This window comes from Macaca mulatta, chromosome 3 (assembly GCF_049350105.2).
Source record: "Macaca mulatta isolate MMU2019108-1 chromosome 3, T2T-MMU8v2.0, whole genome shotgun sequence".
In the NCBI taxonomy this organism is placed as follows: Eukaryota; Metazoa; Chordata; class Mammalia; order Primates; family Cercopithecidae; genus Macaca; species Macaca mulatta.
The window spans coordinates 5,795,487-5,817,356 of record NC_133408.1 but is presented as its reverse complement, the minus strand read 5'-3'; the positions used below and the strand labels follow the sequence as shown (position 1 = coordinate 5,817,356).

The window sequence follows — 21,870 nt, the reverse complement described above, 5'->3', positions numbered from 1 at the left end:
CCCAAATAGTGTATGAGAATAACTTTGGAGTCCTAAAATTGCTTCTTGGAGCATCTCAATTTATGAAACAGATTTTTGCTAGAGCTCATATTTTAATTGTATGTATGTTTTTTATGTATGAGAATGGAATGAAACTGAAAAGGCCTGTGATTTTTAGCACATAAATTTGATAAAACAGTCAAAGGAAAAAAGCCTGTTTGACTCATCTCACCCCAAAAAGACATTTATGAAAGACTCTCTGGATTGAACTCAGAACACAGGAGCTGTGACGATATCTGGGTGAAATATCAACCTTTTCATTAGAAAATACTGAGACTGTCTTCCCCTGAGCAGAGTCAACTCAGATCTTACCTCCGCAGCTGCTCATTCATCTGACAACCTCAGGGTCTACAGACAAGATTCCACTTAGCTGGTCATCAAATTCAAATTCATTAGCCACAAAAATGTCTTCTTGGAGAAGATTCCAGGCAATTTTATGAAAGATTAAAATAAGGCAATTCTGAAAATAGCAAATTCTTCTGAAAAATGCCACTAACAGCAATAGAATCAAATAAGGCTTAAAAACTGATTGAAGCATGTGAGTAGGTATCAAGAAAAATTAATCAGGCCGGGCACGATGGCTCACGCCTGTAATTCCAGGACTTCGGGAGGCCAAGGTGGGAGGATCTCTTGAACCCAGGAGTTCGAGACCAGCCTTGGCCACATAGAGAAACACTATCTCTATAAAAATAAAAATGAAAAAATTAGCCGGGCATGGTGGTGCATGCCTGTGGTCCCAGCTACTCGAGAGGCTGAGATGAGAGAATTGCTTGAGCCTGAGAGATCAAGGCTGCAGTGAGCCGAGATCATGCCACTGCACCCTAGCCTGAGTGACAGAGCTGGACTATGTCTCAAAAATAATAATAATCATCATTATTATTATTCAGCTTGTAATTGCTTTTTAATATCCAGATAATCAATACAACAAAGAAGGCATTTGTTTTTTGCTTTAATGTAAACATGTTACTTTTTACTTTTTGAAAGAGCATTTAATTCTTTCTCTGCAATTACAATTTTCATTTTATTAGAAACAAAAATTACATACCACCACAGTATTTTCCCCTTGTCCTTATATACCAAGATATTTTAGTGCAAATTTATTTTTCCCCAGCTTCATTGAGTTGTAATTTGTATCCAATAAAATCCACCTATTTTAATGTAGCAATTGGTAGCTGCTGTGTAACCATCACCACAATCAAGAAATAGAACATTTGCATCACTCTAAAAAGTTTTCTTTTGACCCTCCCCTGAGCCCTGACCCCAATTACTAATAATCTTGAAAGCATCTTTTAAGGTTTTAAACAACGTAATTGAGGTGTAATTGCCATATAATAAACTATACATATTTAAAGTGTGCAATTCACATGCGTTGACACATGTGCAGGTCCTGAAACCACCCAACAACAAGATAGTCAGCATATGCCTCCTTCCATTGTGTGGATACTGCAGGGTCTTTTTTTTTTTCTGAGGTGGAGTCTCGCTCTGTCGCCCAGGCTGGAGTGCAGTGGCCCAATCTCAGCTCACTGCAAGCTCCGCCTCCCGCGTTCACGCCATTCTCCTGCCTCAGCCTCCCGAGTAGCTGGGACTACAGGCGCCCACCACCTTGCCCGGCTAATTTTTTGTATTTTTAGTAGAGACGGGGTTTCACCGTGTTAGCCAGGATGGTCTTAATCTCCTGACCTCGTCATCCTCCCGCCTCAGCCTCCCAAAGTGCTGGGATTACAGGCGTGAGTCACCACGCCCAGCCATTGCAGTTTCTTCATCCATCTCACCCGTTGATGGACATTTGGGTTTTTTCTATTTTTAGCTATTACAAATAAAGCTGCTATGACTTTTGCTTATTTATGCAGAAGTCTTCACTTGGGCACAGACTTTTCTCTCGGATAAATACCTCGGAGCAGAACAATGAGGTCATGTGGTAGCTGTGTGTTTAATTGTCAAGAAAATGTCAGTTTTCTAAAGTGCTTGTACCATTTTACATTTCTAACCACAGGGTGTGAGAGTTCCGGTCTCTATACATCCTCGCCAGCACTTGGTGTGGGAGCTCTTATTGCAGTCATTCTAAGCTGTTTGTAGTAATAGCCGCCGTAGTCTTAATTTGTGTTTCCCTAATGACTGATGCTGCTGAATCTCTTTTCATGTGCTATTTACCATTTCTATGTGGTGGGTGAAGTGTCTGTTCTTTTCTCTTTTTTTAATTTTTATTTATTGAGACAGAGTCTCACTCTGTCACCCAGGCTGGAGTGCAATGGGGCGATCTTGTCTCACTGCAACCTCTGCTTCCTGGGTTCAAATGATTCTCTTGCCTCAGCCTCCTGAGTAGCTAGGATTACAGGTGCCTGCCACCATGCCCGGCTAATTTTTGTATTTTTAGTAGAGATAGGGTTTCATCATGTTAGTCACACTGGTCTTGAACCCCTGACCTCAGGTGATCCACCCACCTCAGCCTCCCAAAGTGTTGAGATTACAGGTGTGAGCCACTGCGCCCGGCCTATTTTCTTCTTTTTTAAAAAACTTAGGTTCTTTGTTTTTTGAGTTTCAAGCCATCTTTATCTATATGGCTACATGTCATTTATCAGATGGGTGATTTGCAAGTATTTTCTCCCAGCCTGTGGTTTGTCTTTTCATTAATTTATCAATGTCTTTCAAAAGCAGAAGAACCTCTTCACTTCGATGAAGTCCAATTGATGGTTTTAGTGTTTGTTTTTAAACATCGAATACTTTTGATGTTGTGTCTAAGAAATTTTTGCCGGCCAGGCGCCATGGCTCACATCTGTAATCCTAACACTTTGGGAGGCCAAGGCAGGAGGATGGCTTGAGCTTAAGAGTACCAACCTGGGCAAAAGGGCAAAACCCCATCTCTACAAAAAATACAAAAGAAATCAGCTCGGTGTGGTGGCAAGACCATGAGGGAGGAGCTGTAGGGAGACGCAGGGGAGTAATGGCGAGTGGTTAATTCTAGCAGCCTAAGAAGTAAAGTAAGCAGGAAACCATTGAGGTGGTGTTCAGGGCCACAGGAGGGACTGGAGCACTGGCCAAATGCTTGGCTCTGTTAGAGTGAGCAGAATAAAAGCAAGTCAGAAAAAACAAGTCAGAGCCCTGGCAATGTCTGTCACTATCAGGAGGCGCTGGACTGCAAGTCACAGAATAAACCCATCCACCGTGCCTTAAACACATATGGATTGTCCTTCTCCCATCACCAGACTAGAGCGATGTCCCTGCTGGGGGCCTCTGAGGTTCACATGGTCAGAGCCAGGATCTCAGCAGTTCTTGGATCTTTTGTCAAGGTCATCTCTGAGTCACCTCTGTCCGCAGGGGACACTGGAATGGTGAGTGTTTAGCTCTCCATCCTCTGGGTGGAAGCAGGCAGGGGAGAAGAAGGTTGGGGAGGGTGCTGGGTTAGCCACCCATGGCCACACTGAGCACGCTGGGGGCGAGGCATGCGGCTTCTGCAAGACACCCATGGTCCCGAGCCCACCTGGAAAGTTGGGAGCTGGCAAGTGTGCCCTGAATTGCTGCCCCCCTGCTTCTCCATCTGTAGCATTGCTCACCGCATTCTTGTTGTAACCTGTCTTGGCTGTGAGCTCAGGGCGTTTGCTTCCTTCCTGGGTAACTGCCAGTCTGAATTATTTATGAACCTAAGGTACACACTGATGGCGTTCCAACAAAGGCCACCAAAGGGAGCAGCCTGTCTGTAACCCTGAAGCTTAGCACACAGTGAAAAGGACTCAGATAAAACTGTAAGATTCCTCTGCAGGGAAGAAGGAGGCCTGGATTTCTCCAAGGCAGCCCGAGGCACCAGAAGCAAACCTGCTCCTGCTTCCCTCCATTTCCCAGGTGCCTTAGGGTGGCTGCAGTAACTGGGAGCCGAGCACTAACAGGCAATGGGGCAAGATCTGGGCCACGTGCCCCGGGGTCCCCAGCACACAGGCCAGCCCCTGAGGGTAGGAATGAGAGACCAGACTCTGGAGGCAAGCAGACCAAGGTTTATGCTCTAGCAATTCCTGATGGGGCCGAGGATCTTCACCTCTTTGTGCCTCGGTTTCCCTGTCTGGCCAGTGGGGTTGCTGTGAGGATTAAATGAAGCCATCCCTGTGCAGTCGATTGTTTGCAACAACAACAAAAAAGTGGCCACAATTGTTCCACTCCCTGAGTTCACACCCCCTTGCAATGTGACTTTACAGCAACTCTCATAGAGAGGCAGAGTCTCTTCCACACCCTGACTCACAATGGCCAATGGAATGCCCTGCAAGTGACGTCATGCCCTTCTGAGCCTTGCAGCTTCTGCTTTTAGGAAGGCTAAATGGTAGAGCCCAGGGAAGTTATGTAACGGGCCCAGCTAATGAGCGGCAGAGGCCAGAGGGCTTGGCCTGCTGAACTGTCTAAGGCCAGAGGCCGTCCATACACTCTTTCCACATAGGAATGTCTCCTGAAGGGGAAGTGAGCTCTTCTAAGATGTACAGGGATAATGTCAAAATCCTATCCTCAGATTGAGAGGATGTTTCCTGGGCACCGAATTCTGGGTCAGGAAAGCAGCCTGCATCCACCAGTATCCTTGGGTTACTAAGGGGGCTAGTAGCTCCAGGTGTAACCCATTTAAGTTTGCCAGACAGCCAGAATGTAAGAAATGCCCTAATGATCTCCCTTTCCCTCCCATGGAAGTGGGCAGTGGGGTCTGGGAAGGGGCCTGGGGAGAGAGATGAGGTTGGGACTAACTCTCATTGGCTTTCCTTACAGAAGGGGTAGCTGGAGTGTTTCAGGTCTATTTGCTTGTTTTGTTTTTTTCATTTTTTTTTTCTTTTTAAGACAGGGTCTTGCTATGTTGCCCAGGCTGCTCTAACTCCTGGGTTCAAGCGATCCTTCCATCTCAGCCTCCCAAATAGCTGGGACTACAGGCATAAGCACCTGCACCTGCTTGTTTTGTGTTATTTGAGACGGAGTCTCACTCTGTTGCCCAGGCTGGAGTTTAGTGGCATGATCTTGGTTCACTGCAACCTCTGCTTCCTGGGTTCAAGTGATTCTCCTGCCTTAGCCTCCCAAGTAGCTGGGACTATAGGTGTGTGCCACCAGGCCCAGCTAATTTTTTGTATTTTTAGTAGAGATGGGGTTTCACTGTGTTAGCCCGGATGGTCTCGATTTCCTGACCTCATGATCCGCCTGCCTCAGCCGCTTGCTTGTTTTTAATATATCCAAGGATAGAAGCCTGTCTCCAGTGCCAGATGGCCCGGCTCCGCAGGGCAGCTCTGCAGCTACTCACTCTCCTCCGCCTCGGTTTCCTCATCAGTAAAATTGAGGGAATTATAATGCACACGCCGCCTGGTAAATGCCACATAAATATTATTTAAAACACAAGGAAGCACACAGAAAAGAGAGAACAGAAGTGAAACTCCCCACCGCTCTGTTTCCCTCCTTTCCCTTCTGCCACCTCGCCCTGAGCTGGAACGAGGGGGACGTGGAACCCTGGCTCCATGCTAAGACCCTGCTGTGGGCAACTGGCCCTGACTCCCCAAAAAAGTAAATCTCAAGGTCAAATTTAGACTCCCAGGCCCCGGGGCTCCACTGGCTCCAATCCCCTGGACTCACAGAACCCGAAGAGCCGGTTCCTCTGGGCACAGAACAACACACGTTGGGCGCTGAAAGGAAGGGAAAGCAAACAGCCTGCGGAGGTATTTCCAGCGTGCCCAGGGCAGCTGGGAGGAGGCTCCATGGCGCCCGGTTCTTCTGTTGGCAGAAGGGTCCAGAATCCCACATCTGTACCTTCCCCGCTGTCATGCGCTTATGCCAGGAATAGCCTGAGCGGGGCGGCCCTCCAGGGTTCCTGGGAGGCAGGGCTGAGGACCCAAGCCAGGCCTGGGTGAGCCGCCTGCACGCACTCCACTCACGCGTGACTCCCCTGCAGAATCATAGCCTTTCCCGTGCTCCTCCGTGTACCTCCATTTGCACTAGCATGACGCCGAGGACAAGAACTTTCCCGTACCTCCTTCACTGGCTCTCTCTCACACAATCCCCACCAGGGCAGCTGAAGAACTCTTGGAACATGAATCAGACCTCAGAGCCACCTTCACATGGTTCAGCACCCACAAGACAGCTCGAAGGCTGCTCGTGAATTAGTTGAAGCCCCTTACCTCATCCCACACTCCTGTTCCCACCACCTCCCACAGTTGGGGCCCCCAGACATCAGCACAGTCACTGCTGCAAGCCTTGACACCTGCTGTTCCCTTATCTGGGAAATTGTACCTCGACCCCTGGGGAACCCCCAGCACCAGCCTCTGGGGCACCTGGACCCCTGCGGGGCCCCCAGCACCAGCTTCTGGGGCACCTGGACCCTTGCAAGGTCCCCAGGGTCAGCCTCTGGGGCACCTGGACTTGTGTGAAGCCCCCAGCACCAGCCTCTGGGACAACTGGACCCCTGTGAAGCCCCCAGCGCCAGCCTCTGGGATAGCCTCTGTGGATCGGTGGCTTCTCTCTGGTCTCCCGCCATGTGCTGTGTCCATGGCTGTCTACAGTAGACACAATCTCCTGCTACCTCAGTTTTCTCAGTATCCCTGATCACAACGTAGAAATGACCTGCTTCGTGTATGGCCCTCGCTAGACTCTGAGCCCTTTGGAGCAGGGTCGGTACCTCCATGGTGAGCTTTCTGTTCCCCACTCTGGCAGGCCCAGAAACTCCAGCCTCATGCTATTTGAGCACCTGACCCGCGTGGCGCCCCAGGGCATGGGCTCTGGGCCCCAACTATTTTGGCCCAAGCTCCAGCTTCACTGAGCAGCTGAGGCAAGTCCTTTCACCTCATGGTGCCTCTGATTCCTTATCTGCAAAATGGGTACAACCTCTGACTCAGAAGGCTGAGAGGTTTTGCAGGTCTTGCACCCTGCCTGGCACGGGCACGCCCATGAGGCTGAGGCACAAACCAGAAAATCTGCTTCTCCTGGGTAAGAAGAATGAATGTCAGGCAGCCCAGAGAGTGACCCGCACAGCATCTTGGCCTGCAGACAGGCGGATTATCAGAAGGAAGCAGGGAGGCCGCACTGGAATGGAGAGGCAGGGGCGCCGGGGCAGAGAGGCAGGGGCGCTGGGCTGAGCGGCTCCAGAACAGAGGCAGCTGTCCAGGCTCACCACCCAGTTCTCACGCCAGCACGTTCTGCTTCTGTTCTGAGATGTTCCGCCTCCCGCCATCTCACTGGAGGCCTCCAGACCTGCTCTCCTCAGCTGGATTGCTCTTCCCTGGACGGGCTTCCCCCCAACACACACCCCCAGGCCTGGCACATCCAGGCTTCCCCAGAGGCAGAGCCAGCCAGCCCATGTGCGGGGCCCGACCTCTGCCCAGACATGTGTAGGTTTTGTAACTTAATCTTTTGAAGGCAATGGTATTCTCCACTTTTCTTCTCGGTGGCCAGGGGTGGGGTGGGGAGTCCCCTCATTGTCACCATCTCATCCCCTGTGCTGTCTTTAGAAGGCATCCAACACTTGACAGTGTTTTAAATAAAAAACCAGGGCCACCCACCGCAGACAGGCAGTTTCGACAGAGGCCATCCTCACCCAGCTGCTCACGGAGGTATCAGACAATGCCCTGTGGCCCCCACGGGTGCTGACTGTGTTAATTTCATCCATTTCTTTAAGGCTCCAGAAATGGATTTGGGAGCTGAGATCAGTCCAAAGGCACGTATCTAACATACACACACACACACCACACACACATTCATTCATACATACACAGAGACACACATAGGTACACACATGCACACACACATGCACACACGTCACATACCCAAACAATAAGGACACAGCTCTGCTTGGTTTCTTAAGTCATTTTTGCTTCAGGTTTTCACACAATAAAGACTATGCTAAGCTGAAAAAAAATAAGATTGAAGGTAACCTACTGGTCTTTACGTGGATGGGTGTTCATAAACACAAGTGCATGTGTGAGCACCTCTACTCAGAAACCCACTGAAAATAAGGAAAATAATGATAGAAGAAATCAATGACTCTCTACTTCTAGCTCTGAGGGCAGGATGGAAAAATGATCTTCACCTGCAGCTGAGTGGAGCTGGAGGCTACATATGAGACGTCGTTCCCAGCATCCGATTTCTAAGACATGAGCCCATATAGGACTCCTGTGCACACTCTCGGTCACGTGAGAATCAGCATGAGTGCCCCCCCAGCAGGTGCTGCTCCCACGGGGAAGAAGCTTCCTCCCGGAGGCTGAAGAAGGGGCCCGCAGCCTCCAGTAGCAGCTGGCTGCAGATGTCTGCAAAAGCAGCACCCACTTGAGCCTGCCGACCTGGAAGTCGGACAGGCAAGTGACACTCTGGTCAGTCATCAATGGCCATATTGACTTGGACCAGTCTCCAAATTTCCCACAGCTGTAGTTTTCTCACCTTGACAAAGCTATTTCATCAACCATTTCATCAGCTAGCTGCTGTTTTGGAGCTGGGGTGACAGCAGCCAGTTGATGAAATGGCCGTGCAGATAGAAACCATGTTGGTCAAGTCCTGACTTTACAAAAGGTGTCAAATAAGTGTGCAATGAATGGTAGCTATCATTAGTTTGTAACAAGGGGAAATCCATCATCTGAGGGAGACAGGATGTGCTGCGTGGAAAAGGTACCACCTTCCAGTAGGAAAATGCACCTTGAAAAGGCCCCCTGAGGACAGGGGTGTCAGTAACAAGATGGGCTGGGGTGCTACGGGCAGGGAGACACTGGGTTATTTTTTCTCCTGCAGGAGAGGGGGTCGATATGAGGGGAGGGAGGAGGGAGAGAAATGGGAGGAGGGAGAGAGGGGGAAGGGAGAGGAGCCAGGAGAGGTGGGTGGGGCGAGAGCTGGAGATACGAAATTCCTCCGCTGTGAGTAACCAGAGGACCTGCAAACACGACCTCGACCAGGCGGTGGGTGTGAGAGTTTTCTTTTAACACAGACGAGTACAAACAAGGAAGCACAAAATCTCTCCCCATGGATAACTCCTGGAGACACTGCGAAAAACAAAGACCTATACTGGAAGAAAATCCAAACCGTACAGGAAGGTACAAAATGAAAACAGAGCCGCTCCCAGCCCCGCCTCCACAAAATGTTTTCCCAAATAACTTCTGTTCCTGAGATGGCCCCGGGGCAGGGAGAATGGACCCGATTTCCTGCCCCTGGGACTGCAGGAGCGGCTGCTGCTGCTGAATTCATGGCTATGGGTTTAGTGGCTTAAAACCACAGAAATGTATTATCTTATAGTCCTAGAGCCCAGAATTCCGAAATGAGTCTTAGGTGTGAAACGTGAAAACTGAGGTGTGGGCAGCACCAGCTCCCTCAGAGGCTCTGGGAGGATCCTACCTGCCTCTCCCAGCTTGCAGTGGCTGCGGGGGTCCCTGGGCCTGTAGCTGCATCGCTCCCATCTCTGCCTCATGGTCACATGGCCTCCTCCTCCTCTGTACGCAAACTTCCCTCCATCTCCCTCTTGTAAGGACACTTGTGATGGCATGTAGGCACCGCCAGACTAGAGGGTCATCTCCCCATTGCAACATCCTTTCTTACATCTGCAAAGTCCTTTTCGCCAGGTAAGGTCACATTCACCGGTTCTGGGGTTAGGATGAGGCTCTCTTTGGAGGCCATTATTCACCAACCACAGGGACTTGAGCCTGAGTCTGTGACTGGAGGGGCTGGTTAAGGGGGCCCACACCCAGCTCTGCCTTCAGTTCTGACCTGCTTTCTTCTTAGGGGGCCCTTGTCTTATACACGATCCAGTGACTGACGCCACCTTCTCCCCAGTTCCTGTCGCCCCGCTGGGAAACCCTGTTTTTCCAGAATTGGAACTTCTGTTTCTGTAATACTCGTTGGACACTCCAGGCCTCTCTAGGGATTGGAAGCAGCTCCTGAGCCTCAGGCCCGTGGCGTTCCCCCACATCTAGCCCACCTCCCAAATGATGACTCCCTGCCTCCCTTGCAGGGACCTTCCCCTGCCTCCTCCTGCCTCCTAGCCAGGCCTGTCTCCTGCTGTGCTGAGCAGCCAGGACATCCCCCGACACCACTCCTAGACCCCACCTTGCCAACCACAGGCTGCTCCTGGCTCTTCCTGTCTCCTGCATCTGGGAACACCCCACCCACAGCTGGCTTCGGTGGAACAGTCCTGGCTGTGCTGCTGCTGGGAGAGGGAGGGGAGCAGTGATGGAGACAAAGGGAAACTCAAGGGCAGCTCACAGGCCAGGAAGATTCAGGGACTCAGAGGTGGGGGACCTGAACTGGTGCCCCTGACCCTCCCACCCCACTATCCTCTTGTCAACAGGGTACCAGCCTCTCCCCACTCAAGACAGAGGACCTCCACAGTGAGGTGTCCGTGCCTATGTATCACCAGCTGAGACCCTCGGAAAGTCACCCTCAGGGTGGAGAGCACCGGGCCTGGGGTAACTGGCTCCACTCCCTGGTCTGGAATCAGCAGTGTGGGGCAGGTGGGCAGTGGGGTATGGACTTGAAACTGCTTTCCCGGCGCAGAGCTGCTTTCATGACCCTCACTCAGCTTGAACAGCAACCATGACTGTTTCCCAAAGGGGAAGGAAAAATGCCTTTGCTGCTATCAGTAGCCAAATGGATCACAAGTCCCTGGGTCCTGGCGTTTGCATATCATGTCATCTCAAGGGCCAAGGCACATGGCCATTCTTGGGATAACACTGGGGTTTTTCTACTCCAAAGGGGAAGATCCATTTGTTGTACTTTGCATTTTGTAGCTCACTGAATGCTCGCTACAGGCAAGCCCTCAGGTAGTGCAGGAGGGGCCGGGAACTCCTCAAGGGCAGGGAGCAGGGCTTTTTGCTCTAATTGCCTAGTGTCTAACACAGTGTCTGATACGTGGTGAATGGGAAAAGGGAGGAAGGAAGGAAAACAGCACTCTATGTTTCAAGGAACCTAAAACCTCTTGCTAGGGTTGAAATGGTTATGCCCCCCTCAAAGTGATATATTGAAGCCTCACCTCCAATCTGCTGATATAAGGAGGCAGGGCCTTTGGGAAGTGATCAGTTTTTGAGGGTGGAGCCCTCATGACTGCGATGAGCGCCCCTATAATGGGATGAAAAGGCCAGATTTCTCTCCTCCCTGTGTGAGGACATAGCGAGAAAGTGCCCTCTATGAACCAGAAAGCCCTCACCAGACACCGAATCTGCCGGGGCCTTGACCTTGGACTTTCAGCCTCCAGAAATGTGAAAAATAAACGTCTGTTGTTTATAAGCCCCTCCAGTCTACGGGATTTTGTTCTAGCAGCCCAAATGGACTAAGACACCTATAAAGGACATTACACATTTTAAAAGTGGACAATGAATTGACAATTGTCACAAGGCTTGAGTTACTCATTTAGGCTTTCTATCCACCTCTGGCTGAATCCAATGTCTGCGAGCTTCCGTTATTTCATTCTGCCTGTCACAGGGCCTTCTCCCTCTGCCAAAGTCGGGGGACCCTCTTCTGATGTTTACACAAGGCTCAAGTCCCCAGGGTTGCATCTCACTGTGATTTAGCCAGGGCCTCGTTGCTTCTTCGGGAATCAGATGGCTGGACCACGAAAGCCCAGCGCCTTTCCTATCCCGACAGAAGCTCCGGGGAAGCCTTACTCAATACATGGAGTTAGCGAGCCACATTCTTAGCATGAATTCAGGAAGTGCCTTTTCTGTTTGAGATCAGGAGTCAAAAGCCATCATGCCATATTGGTTAAGAAACCTGGCCCCTGGAACCAAAATGCCTGGGTTCAAACCTGCCTGTGCCACGTGTCCTTGGGCAATTTTCCTAGCACTTCATGTGTCAGTTTCCTCATCTGCAAAATGGGGATCACAGAAGCTCCTCACCAGGGGCTGCTGTGAGAATCGATGGGGCTGGTGTGTGACAATCAGGTGAGCAGGCGCCTTGGTTGGTTTGACTCGCTGTGAGCCCCACCCACCGCACTGCACAAGTCCCTCTCGGCACTTAGGGTCAGAGAGGTTCAGAATTTTTGGTTTTCAGGAAAGTAAAATGGTGCATGTACCGAACAATCCCCAAACCCGATGGTGGGGTCTATTAATATTTAAGGGCAGCACTCTTCATATTTCTGTGACAGAGCACAGTCTCCACGCCCTGAGTAGGATCATTCAATGACATGTTATAGGCAGTTCAGGTCAGAAACTGCTACCGCATGAGTCACGTATCAGATCAGATTTTGCCATCAAATGAATGATAGAACAGGCTTTTCTGTGTATTTTAGACTTCAGAATTGAGGACAAGAGATTTTTATCTGGTCTTACAAATGCCAAAGCAGTCAAGGCCCGGGACATGGGGTCCATGAGTGAGGAGCCCTGGGGCTGTGAGAGTTGGAGCCCAGAGAGGGCACAGCGGGTTCGACTGCAGCAGAAGGAGACTCCTGGGCAAGCACGTCCGGTGCCACAGGACGTCAAGGTTTAGGTGAAGTCTCCTGGTTCGTAAATGTTGTAAGATGACGAAATTTAAAGCGAGGGTTGGCATGCCAAGAAAAGCTGACTTGTAACATTGTCCAGCCCATTGGAAACTCCAGGCGGACAAAGTGAGCATGGTGCCCGGGTGGCCACCAGGCCCTCCCTGAATTGTCCTACCTTTCCCTTGCTCTGCCTCGCTCACTCTCCCTTCTCAAAGGTTCTGGTGAAGGATATGAAGTGTGTGGCCACACCGGTCCCAGAAGAGCCTGGGAGAAGGGAGGATGGTGAACACAGCGGAGTTCTGCTGCAAAGCCGAAGATTTGGTCCTGGCGCATGGCATGACCCATCTGATGTGGTGGCAGGCGTCTGTAGTCCCAGCTACTCAGGAGGCTGAGGGAGGAGAATGCCATGAACCCAGGAGGCAGAGCTTGCAGTGAGCCGAGATTGTGCCACTGCACTCCATCCTGTGGGACAGAGCGAGACTCCGTCTCAAAAACAAACAAACAAACAAATAAATAAATAAAAACTCAAATACCCTTCCATTAAATTAAATTAGGGTGTAACCTCCCCCCCTACCCGCTGCACTGTCATTGCTGCTAAACGTTGCCATGCCTAAATGTGACATCATTTGGATGAACAGGTATAACATTGATTCACAAGGAGTGCTGCTTCAGGTAGCTTTTGTCCGAACTCTAAATTTGTCTTTTCTCTCTCTCTTTCTTTTCTTTTTACTGTTTAAAATGAACTCTCTCTGGCGTTATAATAACAGGGCAGCCTCCTAACTGTCAGGGTGGCTTCTGTTGCAACATCTAGATATTTCAAATGCAGGAGAGCGATCAGATCACTCCAAGGGCAGGCCATCTTGCACAGGCCGGAATTACCTGGTCAGCCCACACAAGCCCTGATCACCAGGTCATCCTGTACAGACCCTGATCACTGGATCAGCCCACACAAGCCCCGATCATCGGGTCGGCCCGCACAGGCCCTCATCGCCAGGTCATCCCGCACAAGCCCTCAACACCAGTTTTCTTTTCCTCCCTCTGCATTCTTGGATGCCGCTCTGGCTGCACCTGATGTGAGTCTAACATTCTCACGAAGACACTGGGTGGGAGATTCCAGCTCTACTTCATTTCCTAACCTGAGACATACACCAACCCAAACTGGAACTCTAGGGGGATAAATTTGTGTTGTTTCATCAGGTTTTCTAATTACTTTTTTTCTGTTTTTAAAATTTACAAATAAAAATTGTTGATATTTCTGATGTACAGTAGTGTTTTGAAATATATATATATACACATATATATATACACACAGTGTGGAATGGCTAAATTGAGCTAATTAACATATGTGTTGCTTCATATACTTATTTTTATGTGGTGAGAATACTTAAAAACCACTCACTTAGAAATTTTCAAGAATATGATATATTATGATTAACTGTAGTCACCATGATAGACAAGCTATCTCTTGAACTTATTCCTCCTGTCTCACTGAAATTCTGTGTCTTTGGACCAATATCTCCCCAAGTCTCTCACCCCCAGCCTCTGGTGACCATCATTTACTCACTGCTTTTATAAGTTTGGCTTTTGTAGATTCCACAGATGAGTGAGATTGTGTCATTTGTCTTTCTGTGCCTGGCTTATTTGACTTAACATAATACCCTCTAGGTTCATTCATGTTGTTGCAAATGGCAGGATTTCCTTCTTTTTCAAGGCAGACTAATATTCCATTCTGTAAGTATGCACATTTTCTTATCCATTCATTCACTGATGAACACTTAGGTTAATTCCATCTCTTGGCTATTGTGAGTAATGCTGCGATGGATGTGAGAGAGCAGACATCGCTTCAACATACTGACTTCCTTGGGTGTATATCCAGAAGTGAAATTGCCAGCAATCATATGGTAGCTCTACTCTAATTGTTGAGGAAACTTCATACTACTTTCCATCATGGCTGTACTGATCCTCATTCCCACCAACAGTCATGACTGTACTGATCCACATTCCCACCAGCAGTCATGGCTATACTGATCCACATTCCCACCAACAGTGTTGGCTGTACTGATCCACATTCCCACCAGCAGTCATGGCTGTACTGATGATCCACATTCCCACCCACAGTCAGGGCTGCGCTGATCCACATTCCCACCAACAGTCATGGCTGTACTGATCCACATTCCCACCAACAGTCATGGCTGTACTGATGATCCACATTCCCACCAACAGTCATGGCTGTACTGATGATCCACATTCCCACCAATAGTCATGGCTGTACTGATGATCCACATTCCCACCCACAGTCAGGGCTGCCCTGATCCACATTCCCACCAACTGTCATGGCTGTACTGATCCACATTCCCACCAACAATCATGTCTGTACTAATCCACATTCCCACCAACAGTGTGCAACAGTGCCCTTTTCTCCACATCCTCACCAGCACTTGTTTTCTTTCATCTTTCTGATAATTAGGTGTGAAGTGATATCTCATTGTGGTTTTGACTTGCATTTCCTAGATGGTTGAGGATATTAAGCATTTTTTCATAGACTCATTGGCCATTTGCATGTCTTCTTTTGAGAAATATCTATTCAGGTCCATTGCCCATTTCTTAATTGGGTTATTTGTTTTCTTGCTATTGAGTTGTTTGAATTCCTTACATATTCTGGCTATTAACCTCTTATCAAGTGTGTGACTTGCAAATATCTCCTCCCATTCCAGAGGGTATCCCTCCACTCTGTTGCCTGTTTCCTTTGCTGTGCAGAAGCTTTTGAGTTTGACGTGATCACATGCATCTACGATTTTACTTTGGTTGCCTGTGCTTTTGGTGTCATATCCAAAATCATCATTCCTCAGACCAGTGTCATAGGGCTTTGCCCCCTATGTTTTCTTCTAGCAGTTTGACAGTTTCAGGTCCTACATATAAGTCTTTCATTTGTTTTGAGTTGATTTTTGTATATGTATGAGATAGGGGTCTAATTTCATTCTTCCACATGTAAATATCCCGTTTTCCCAACATCATTGAAATTTGTTTTGTTCAAAGCTATGGAGTTGGTGGTAATTTATTACAGCAGCCCCAGGAAACGAATTCTGTGGTCATATTTTGAACATTTGAGTTTTAACGGGACTCGCTGAGATAAATTTTTATCCATGGGCAAGAGTGGGTTGACAGGGAAGCCCTGGGATCCTCTCAACCCAGGGTTGAAGCCCTCTTGCTGAACAGGGCACCTGCACCCTTCACCTGGGATGTGGTGCTAGCAGGACTGGCCTTGGTGGCTTCCTGGCAGGACCAAAATTCAGATAATAGGTGGAGGGTGCCTGGCTGGGGCTAAACAGATGCATCTCCAAAAAGGAGTTTTGCTCCAATCAAGGGAATAGGAGAAGGAGGCAGAGCCTATGTGAGCCCTTAGAACCTGGCATCAGGGAGCCTTCTATTGGCCTCAGTCTCCAGATGGCCTTGCCCTCATCTCCAGAAAGCAAAGGACCCTGCCAGCTCTTCAACAGATATGTTCACACCAGGTTTTCCATCACTCCACACTCACCAGCTCTTTAGAAGGAGGCAGAGCAGCGATCATCCCCTCCTTGCACAGAGAGTGAGATACAGAGTTCTACACCCTCAAAACCACAAGCACAAGCGCATCTAGACTTCAGCCTTTCAGGCTGCAAAAGCAGCAGGAGCTTCTCTCATCCACAGGACCTCCAACCCCAGGTCCTCCCAGCTCTCCCAGACAGAGCCCAGGCTCCATTTCTGTGTCTCCAGCTTTCTGAGGACTGTCTTCCAAGTCCTCCCTTATCTCTGCCCCCAGGCAAAGAGGTGGCAGCTTCCTTCCTTCCTGCAGATGTAGGAGGAGGCGCGCTATTGATTCTCACTCATCAGCGCCCACTGTGCTTTTGGAGGCCGCTTTGGAAATGCCTTTCCCAGGCTCAGCCCTTGCCTGCAGCCATGACCTTACCCGAAGAAGAGGATGGATGAGGGACTGTGCCCAGAATGCAGGAACGGTGAGAAATGACGCCTGTGTCTACTTAGACCTCCTCACCAAGTTGGCCTGCATTCTCCTCTGAGTTCCACACGGGTCCTATGACATAGGCACTAATGCCAGGACCACTTTAGGGACAGGGAAGTAAGTACCTAGCAAAGGTTAGAGATGGGTACTGCTGGGATATAAACCCAGCTCCAAACCAGCATCACGCTTATGAAAGCTGCTCTGTACCTTGTTGCCAAATTGCCGCTTCTTTCAACTCCTAAATGCAGCATTTTCTTGTTCCTTCTCCAAATTGTTTCTCTGCTGAGCAGCTGCAGATGGAAAACCACCAAAGTCGAACCTTCTCCAGTTTGGCAGACATGTGAGACTCTGGCATGGGGTAGGGGGGCCCCTCGCTAAGTCCCCTTGCTCCAAAGCAGGACAGCAGTTCCTGTCAAGCACCTGACATGTATGAAACAGCTATTAGCCCCATTGTGGAAACAAATGAAGACCACTCACCTGAGGCCAAGCACACGCTGCGTATTCTGAGCAGGCTGTAGCGAGGGGGCCGCCTCCACCACCTGCATTTGGCAGAGATTCAGGGCAGGCAGTGGGGAGCTTGGTGGTGGACGACAGGCTCCAGGGGTGCCCTGATGAGGCCATCTTCAAAAGGAATCTGGGAAGGCTCGTGGGAGTGGACATCCTAGGGGATTGGCTAGGGGCACATATTTGACTTTCTCTGGTTGGCTGTAAATTAGAAGCAGGAACAAAAATTAGAAAAGCTGGCAGTCATCAACCAACTCCTGACCATTCTGGGCTGACTGCTGCAAAGATTGTGAGTCTCGCTATCTTTGTAGGGAAGGAAACAACTACTTTGCCCTCTTAGCTTCAGTAACTGAGGTCTGCGAATTACACAGACACAAGACGGATAAACAGGAGAAACGGGTTTATTTCATGTGCCTATGGGAGCCAACAAAAGAAGTAGCTGGGGCCGGGTGCGGTGGCTCACACCTGTAATCCCAGTGCTTGGAGAGACAGAGGTGGGCGAATCACCTGAGGTCAGGAGTTCGAGGCCAGCCTGGCCAGCATGGCGAAACCCAGTCTCCACTAAAAATACAAAACTTAGCCAGGCTTGGTGGCGTGTACCTGTAATCCCAGCTACTCAGGAGGCTGAAGCAGGAGAATTGCTTGAACCTGGGAGGCGGAGGCTGCAGTGAGCCAAGATTGTGCCATTGCACTCCAGTCTGGGTGACAGAGCAAGACTCCATCTCAAAAAAAAAAAAAAAAAGAAAAGAAAAGAAAAGAAAAAAAGAGTAGCTGGCTGATAAATAGCTAAAGATTTGTATACCTACTTAGTAGAGAAAAGGAAATGGGGGAAAAGTGACTTTTATGAGAAAAACAAATTGTTTCCTTTAGGAAAAACAAATGAGATTTTAGGAGAAGAGAAGGGCAATAAAGTTTGTGATAATGTCTGCACAGGTATGAGTGGTCTTTCCATCTTCTTCAGGGCCATAAAACTCCCCCAGAGAGGAGAATTATGGTTGCCTCCTTGCCCAGAAGTTGCTCTTTTTAGTCAGATAATGGAAGGTCTGAGGAGGCTTTTTTCTGCATCTATTAAATCTCAAATGTCTTCAACTTAAAGCAATCTTTATGTCATCTCTGGATTCTGAGTGGGTCCCCACATCTGTTTGTATACTCAGTCTCTCATCATTTTAAGGATGAGGAAACTGAGGCTCACAGAGGTGAAACACCTTACCCAAGATGCCCATTGGTGGGTCACAGAGCAGTCCTACTCCAAGATCCTTTCTACCAAGTCACTGCACTCACAAGGAGGGTTACCAGATTGCATAAAGATAATATAACAGAAGAAGATCCTGCTCACCCACTCATCCATTCATCCATTTATCCATCCACCCATCCATCCAGTTATCCATCCATCCATCCATCCACCCTCCGTCCATCCACCTATCCATCCATCCACCTATCCATCCATCCATCCATCCACCCACCCATCCATTCATCCATCCATCCACCTATCCGTCTGTCCATCCAACCATCCAACCATCTATCCATTCATCCATCCATCTATCCATCCATCCATCCATCCATCCATCCATCCATCCATCCATCCATTTATCCATCCACTTGTCCATCCACCTACCCCTACATTTATCCATCCACCCACCCATCCATTTGTCCATCCACCTATCCATCCATTCATCCACGCATCCATGCATCCATGCATCCATCCATCCATCCATCCATCCATCCATCCACTCACCCATGCAATAATAATTTAGCCCTGAATCATGCTGGGTGCTTAGAGTATGAATTCCAATACGCCACAGTCCCTACTCTAGTTTCGAGGTGTCCATACTCTAGTTTAGGGGAGACAGACTCATAAAGAGTTATTGTTGTTATAATATATTAAAATCTACAGTGACTACTTTCATGAAATACCTGGCCATTCACTTATATCCTAGAACAGAATGTTGTCAGCACATGGTGACAAGCATGTTCACCAAGGTGGCGAGATGGCAGAGACCTGTGTCTTCCCATTTATCATGTTCAATGTTTTCCAAATTGCCTGCTTTCCAAATGTATTATTTTTATAATGGGAGTGGGGATTCTTTAAAATTCTTCAATATTTCTGGCATCACGCTACCTGACTTCAAACTATACTACAAGGCTACAGTAACCAAAACAGCATGGTACTAGTACCAAAACAGAGATATAGACCAATGGAACACAACAGAGAGCCCTCAGAAATAATACCACACATCTACAACTATCTGATCTTTGACAAACTTGACAAAAACAAGAAATGGGGAAAGGATTCCCTATTTAACAAATGGTGCTGGGAAAACTGGCTAGCCATATGTAGAAAGCTGAAACTGGATCCCTTCCTTACACCTTATACAAAAATTAATTCAAGACTTAAATGTTAGACCTAAAACCACAAAAACTCTAAAGAAAATCAGGACATAGACATGGACAAGGATTTCATGTCTAAAACACCAAAAGCAATGGCAACAAAAGCCAAAATTGACACATGGGATCTAATTAAACTAAAGAGCTTCTGCACAGCAAAAGAAACTACCATCAGAGTGAACAGGCAACCTACAGAATAGGAGAAAATTTTTGCAATCTACTCATCTGACAAAAGGCTAATATCCAGAATCTACAAAGAACCCAAACAAATTTCCAAGAAAAAAACAAACAGCTCCATCAACAAGTGGGTGAAGGATATGAACAGACATTTCTCAAAAGAAGACATTTATGCAGCCAATAGACACATGAAAAAATGCTCATCATCACTGGCCATCAGAGAAATGCAAATCAAAACCACAATGAGATACCACCATCTCACACCAGTTAGAATGGCAATCATTAAAAAGTCAGGAAGCAACAGGTGCTGGAGAGGATGTGGAGAAATAGGAACACTTTTACACTATTGGTGGGACTGTAAACCAGTTCAACCATTGTGGAAGACAGTGTGGCAATTCCTCAGGGATCTAGAACTAGAAATACCATTTGACCCAACCATCCCATTACTGGGTATATACCCAAAGGATTAGAAATCATGCTGCTGTAAAGACACATGCACATGTATGTTTATTGCGGCACTATTCACAATAGCAAAGACTTGGAACCAACCCAAATGTCCAACAATAATACACTAGATTAAGAAAATGTGGCATATATACACCATGGAATACTATGCAGCCATAAAAAATGATGAGTTCATGTCCTTTGTAGGGACATGGATGAAGCTGGAAACCAACATTCTCAGCAAACTATCACAAGGACAAAAAACCAAACACCGCATGTTCTCACTCACAGGTGGGAATTGAACAATGAGATCACTTGGACACATGAAGGGGAACATCACACACTGGGGCTTGTTGTGGGGTGGAGGGAGCGGGGAGGGAGAGCATTAGGAGATATACCTAATGTAAATGACGAGTTAATGGGTGCAGCACACCAACATGGCACGTGTATACATATATAACAAACCTGTACGTTGTGCACATGTACCCTAGAAGTTAAAGTATAACAAAAAAAATTTTTTTTTAATTCTTCAATGTTTCTATATTGTCTAAAAGTCCATTGGTTCTTACTACCATTTGACACCTGACCTAATCAACTCTCCATCCTTGCCCCTCAGCAGCTGCCCTCCCGCAAGACTCCCCCAGCCCACCCCAGAACACCAGAGCTTCCCAAACCTTCAGTTCTTGCTCACCTTGAATTCTGCCTGCAGCTTTCTTACCACCACCTTTGCCTGGAAAATTCCTTTTCCCTCAAAATCTAGTTTAAAGGTCTGCCTTCCTGTGTCACGTGGCCTGCCAGCCTCTATGATCTTCCCTCCCCCTTTCGGTGTTCTTCAAAATGTGCTATTTAATAGATGCATAATATCCCCTATCTATGCACCATAATTTATTTAATCAACCCATGGTTTGGGATCATTTAGGCTGTTTCTGACATTTGCTATTATAAATAATGCCTTAATTAACCTTCTCCTTCATGATCTTTGATCATATCTCTGCTTCCTTAGAATAGATTTCTAGAAATGGAATCTCCAGGGCAAAGAGTAAGAACACTTTTAAGGCTCTTCATACATAATTCAAAATTGCTTTCCAAACAGGTTGAACAATTTGTGCTCCAGCACCACAGTGTGTGTTTGTTACATATGTATCAAATCACCACAATCACCAACCATAGCGATCTGCGTTACCACATCTCCCTTTCTGACCCATTTCCTTATGAATACGGTTCACGGTTCATCTGCTCATAGCTGATATACCTGTGTGACTGTCATTAGCACACCTGTCTATGCTTACAAAAACATGTGTGTTCTTACTGCCTATTTTATTGCATAAAGTGGCCTATGAAGTGTTCCGTCGTGTTTTTTAATTTTTATGTTTTGTTTAATTTTAAAACATATGTTTATGTTTTATTTTTATGTTTCTCAAATAAATTCCCTTTTAAAAATGTAAATATTTTCTAAAATTTTAAAATTATTTTTTACAGAATTGTGTTTTTAGGATTTTCGTTTTTCAGGATTTCGACACTCGAGATTGTGTCTATTGGGATTATGACGTGCTCCCAACAGCAGGCCACTCCTCATCCTTTCCAAACGGCTCAGACGCGGTGGGCACTGATGTGGCCCGGTGGGCTCTTCTTTCCCTCCCCCTGAAATCCCACCCGCCTATTTCTCTTCCTCTTCTTTCCCCAGTCATTCCCTTCCAAGAAGCCTGGCTCTGGCCTGAGGCGCCTGGAAAGGGAAGGTCCACGCAGTGGTCCAAGTGGCCTACCTGAGTCACACCTGAGCCTTCCAGTCACTTCTCCATTAGCTGATACTCTCTGAGCTACAGAGGCCTCAGGTGGTGTTAGGGGGCCTCATGATCCTCTAGTCGACCAGCTCCTACAGAACCAGCCATGACCAGGCCAGTTATTCAGGGTGTGACAAATCAGTCAGTGTGAC

At 47.9% G+C, this 21,870-nt stretch overlaps 1 long non-coding RNA gene across 2 annotated transcripts; it reads right to left on the bottom strand.

The window, feature by feature from the left end:
* Nucleotides 1-975: 975 nt before the first annotated feature.
* LOC144339644 (uncharacterized) lies at nt 976-17,273 on the bottom strand. Of its 2 annotated transcripts, none has more exons than XR_013414900.1 (2): nt 16,905-17,273; nt 976-12,916 (listed from the first exon to the last, which is right to left on the bottom strand). It is a non-coding gene; the product is annotated as an uncharacterized LOC144339644 (long non-coding RNA). The 2 variants fall into 2 exon arrangements; XR_013414899.1 differs by having other exon boundaries at nt 976-12,892.
* Nucleotides 17,274-21,870: the final 4,597 nt, after the last annotated feature.